Raw genomic sequence first — 5,000 nt, 5'->3', positions numbered from 1 at the left:
GACGCGAAGCGGAAGCCTACCACGGCGTAAAAATGTCGACAGATTTTTTCGGACCTTGTCCTGCCATGGGCTGCGCGCAGCATGCCGGCAGCCTGTGCGCAGCGTGCGCACAGCATGTCGGCAGCGTGCGCACAGCATGCCGGCAGCGTGCGCGCACCATGCCGGCAGCCTGTCGACAGAATTTTTCGAAACTTGTCCTGCCATGCGCGCGCGCAGCTTGCGCGCAGCGTGCTGATTCTGTCGACAGTGAGGCTAGCGAAAGTTGTCCTGCCATGGCGTGCGCGCAGCCTGTGCGCGCAGCTTGCGCATCTGTCGACAGTGAGGCTAGCGAAACTTGTCCTGCCATGGCATGCGCGGCGCCTGCGCGCAGCCTGCGCACAACATGCGCGCAGGCTGTGCGCAGCGTGCGCGGAGCTTGCGTGCAGCTTGCGCATCTGTCGACAGTGAGGCTAGCGAAACTTGTCCTGCCATGTGTCACGGATCGCACTTGAGCGTGTGCTTTCGTGACTCCGTTGGGACATCCATGCGCTTATGAGGTAGTCCAAGTGTGGAAGGGGCAAGGACTTAAGAGCTAGAATGGTTGGTGTTGGCCGGGTTGTGCGTGTGAGGGGTATTTTGGGTATTTCGGAAGGTTACGGGAGGAACCTGAAGAAACTCAGAACACGAAAGATGTTCGTAATGACGAGATACACGCTATGCAACTGACGGTTCGCCATTCGGAGTTCGTACGAAGAAGTTATGCCCAATTATGACTCCTCGTGCATAGGTGATGTTCCCTCCTGGCAGAAGGCTAAATGCATAAAATGCTATATAGGGGGTGACATGGTGTCATGCTCTCCACCACCCCTGGTGCTTACACCCTTGTGGCACTAAGCGAGCATCCTTATGACATTGGAGGTTGTCATAAGGGCGGGCATGAGATTGTTGAAGGATAATCTATGTCTCCGAGGGAAAGGACTTCCCGAGGACAGTACGAACACGCGGGGCCGTTCGTATTGCGCATCGTTGGAAAGAGTGAGGTCAACGTATGGCATTCGCTATGCCGTCGGCTAGCGAGGCATTTGACGAGACTCGATGGACTTGGCTTGGGTTCGGCCTTGTCCAAGATGGAAGGAAGATATTCGGATGCCGGTACGCATGGGTTGCGACCCCATGCAAAGCATAGATGGTTATGTGGGACATTCGGAATACATATGTCGCCAAGGCTTGAGCGACATGCGAGCGTGACAGCTTGCGTGGATAGCTTGAGGATGTGGGCTATCGTGGTTGCTAACGGATGACCGACAGAAGTGTGGGTAAACCGATGGTGTGTTGGATCGCCATGTCTCGACTTGGACATGAGCGAGCCACGAGTTTGGCATGCGACGTGGTCGATGCAGTTGACGTGTCTTATGCAACGCTTGATGTATGGGCGTCGAGGGTTCGTTGCCGGATGCGGGGTGATTGTGTTGTCACAAGGAAGTGTGACTCGTTGTCTAGCTATGGGGCTTGGCGCCTATGGGAGACGACACATGATGGTGAACCTCTCGCGGAGTTGTGAGAGTCATGAAGTGGGGAGAAGGCTGACTGGGATTCGAAGGGATCCTGGGCCGCGCGGGAGCGTTTGTGCGAGCGAAATCTGTGATTTGCTTCCGCCGCGCCGCGTCGCACGCTCGTCCCGTGACAAGTGGTATCAGAGCCGATCGATTTAGATGGTGGCTTCTGCTCAAACGATTCGCACCTTGGATACAAACAGTGAAGCTCTGATCCCGTGACAAGTGGTATCAGAGCCGATCGATTCCGAAGGTGGTTTCTGTGTGAGGGACTCGTACCTAGAAGAGATTGGTGATGGAGGAACTTTGATAGCAAGGTAGCATGTCATTGCCTGTGATGGGTAGTGGACTTGCGAAGTTGGAAGAAGACCCCAACGTCACTGTGGATGATTGTTGGAATCAGGTTGTGTGACGGTTGTTGGAAACCCGTCCTGGTGCTGGATCCTATGGAAGGGTGAAGGTATCCAAAAGTTTGTCTCGAAGTTGTGAGAAGACATCAAGCAGGATGACTCTAAGATGGGGGATGATGGTTGGTTTTGCTGCTCGGTTGCCTAGTTTTCTAATCCGTGCACCAAGCGCCCGGAAGTCGGGTAGGCAGGGGTTCTGGCTTGTGACGAAGTGATGTTGCTTGTTCAGTTCAGGATGTGGGGAGGATGGGAGCGCGAGTTTGGTGAGAGTGTCAAAGATTGGCTTATACTCGAACCATAGCATACCATTGAAGGTTGTGGTAAACCGAGTTGGTGACGTGTGTTGGATGGAAGGTGCAAGACCTTTGTTCAGGGAAGAGTTGTGGGAGCTGAAGACCGAAATGGTGCAGTCTTCGAAGGGAGTAAGTCGCTGACGGACTGGGCTCCATTGAGGGAGTGAGTCGCTGACGGGCTAGGCTTTAATGAAGGAGTCACTTAAGTGGTTGCTCTTGCAATTGTGGAGGACGTGTGGGTTACGCATAGTGTTCGACACAAGGCTGCTGACTAACATTCGGAACGAGGGAAGTGTTCCAAAGGTTGATCCCAGAGTTTTTCTTGTGAGGATGGTGGCTAAGGACGTAGGATGTCCGCACTTAAGGGCATGCAAAGAGTTGGAGTAGCTTTGGGGAGGATGTCTTACTTGTTCCCTTGTGGATGCTGCGGAAGTAGGTTCTGCCAAGTCCAAGTGTGGGCGTTGGTTAGGTGGTTCTACTCGTAGTAGGGAGGATGTCTTACCATGGTGAATTGTGAATGCCTAAGTGTTATGGAGCTAAGCTTCGGAGGCACGTTGACGTGAGGGTGCGTTGACGAGATAAGTGGGGGAGACCCACGAACGCCATTGAGGTATGGCAGCGCATATGCGCAAGGGAGTTGGTGACGATTGTTGGACAAGGAGGTGCGGGACCTTGTTCGGAGGAAAACTGGTAGGAGCTCAAGACCGAAATGGTGCAGTCTTCGAAAGGAGTAAGTCGCTGACGGACTAGGCTCTATTGAGGGAGTAAGTCGCTGACGGACTAGGCTTTAATGAAGGAGTCACTTAAGTGGTTGTTCCTACAATTGTTGAGAACAGATGGGTGGGGCACAAGGTTCGACATATGGTTGCTAACTGAGATTTGGAAGAGAGTGTTCCAGAGAGGTGGATCCGGAAGTCTCACTAAAGGCATGGGTTCCGAGGACATGGGGTATGTCCGCACTCGATGGCAGAGGGCCTAAGTGTTGCGGGGCTTTGCTGTGGTGGCACCTCGAGGTGGGGGTGTGCCAACGAGACAAGTAGGGGGAGAACCTCGAATGCCAGGAAGTGGCAGTACAGGAGCACAAACAAATGGAGGTGCCGTGGAGGACACACGGTTGGCTTCCGAGTCACACCCAGGTGGGGTGCATCTCTTTGAATGTGGAAAATGTGGAGGTACTTGACCAGCGGGCTATGTGGTTGTTCAGTGGTCGAGTGCGACAAGAGACGGAGGCCTCGGCCCAAAGAGGGAAAGACGTAGGACTTTGAAAGAGAAGTTCAAAAGGGTGAACACAGTGGTGCATTGTGGTCCATGGAGCGAAGAGAAGAGGATATTCCTATATGGTGTTGTTATGCGGCAGTGCAGTGGGCACGTCGACGAGGGCGTCGACACTATCAGTGGGGGAGAATGTCACGGATCGCACTTGAGCGTGTGCTTTCGTGACTCCGTTGGGACATCCATGCGCTTATGAGGTAGTCCAAGTGTGGAAGGGGCAAGGACTTAAGAGCTAGAATGGTTGGTGTTGGCCGGGTTGTGCGTGTGAGGGGTATTTTGGGTATTTCGGAAGGTTACGGGAGGAACCTGAAGAAACTCAGAACACGAAAGATGTTCGTAATGACGAGATACACGCTATGCAACTGACGGTTCGCCATTCGGAGTTCGTACGAAGAAGTTATGCCCAATTATGACTCCTCGTGCATAGGTGATGTTCCCTCCTGGCAGAAGGCTAAATGCATAAAATGCTATATAGGGGGTGACATGGTGTCATGCTCTCCACCACCCCTGGTGCTTACACCCTTGTGGCACTAAGCGAGCATCCTTATGACATTGGAGGTTGTCATAAGGGCGGGCATGAGATTGTTGAAGGATAATCTATGTCTCCGAGGGAAAGGACTTCCCGAGGACAGTACGAACACGCGGGGCCGTTCGTATTGCGCATCGTTGGAAAGAGTGAGGTCAACGTATGGCATTCGCTATGCCGTCGGCTAGCGAGGCATTTGACGAGACTCGATGGACTTGGCTTGGGTTCGGCCTTGTCCAAGATGGAAGGAAGATATTCGGATGCCGGTACGCATGGGTTGCGACCCCATGCAAAGCATAGATGGTTATGTGGGACATTCGGAATACATATGTCGCCAAGGCTTGAGCGACATGCGAGCGTGACAGCTTGCGTGGATAGCTTGAGGATGTGGGCTATCGTGGTTGCTAACGGATGACCGACAGAAGTGTGGGTAAACCGATGGTGTGTTGGATCGCCATGTCTCGACTTGGACATGAGCGAGCCACGAGTTTGGCATGCGACGTGGTCGATGCAGTTGACGTGTCTTATGCAACGCTTGATGTATGGGCGTCGAGGGTTCGTTGCCGGATGCGGGGTGATTGTGTTGTCACAAGGAAGTGTGACTCGTTGTCTAGCTATGGGGCTTGGCGCCTATGGGAGACGACACATGATGGTGAACCTCTCGCGGAGTTGTGAGAGTCATGAAGTGGGGAGAAGGCTGACTGGGATTCGAAGGGATCCTGGGCCGCGCGGGAGCGTTTGTGCGAGCGAAATCTGTGATTTGCTTCCGCCGCGCCGCGTCGCACGCTCGTCCCGTGACACATGGCATGCGCGCAGCGTGCGCGCAGTCTGTGCGCAGCATGCGCGCAGCCTGTGCGCAGCATGCGCGCAGCCTGTGCGCGCAGCTTGCGCATCTGTCGACAGTGAGGCTAGCGAAACTTGTCCTGCCATGGCATGCGCGCAGTCTGCGCGCAGTCTGCGCGCAGCATGC

The sequence above is a fragment of the Prunus avium genome, unplaced genomic scaffold (assembly GCF_965620075.1).
Source record: "Prunus avium unplaced genomic scaffold, drPruAviu1.hap1.1 HAP1_SCAFFOLD_75, whole genome shotgun sequence".
NCBI classification, from domain to species: domain Eukaryota; kingdom Viridiplantae; phylum Streptophyta; class Magnoliopsida; order Rosales; family Rosaceae; genus Prunus; species Prunus avium.
This window is presented reverse-complemented; position numbering follows the sequence as displayed.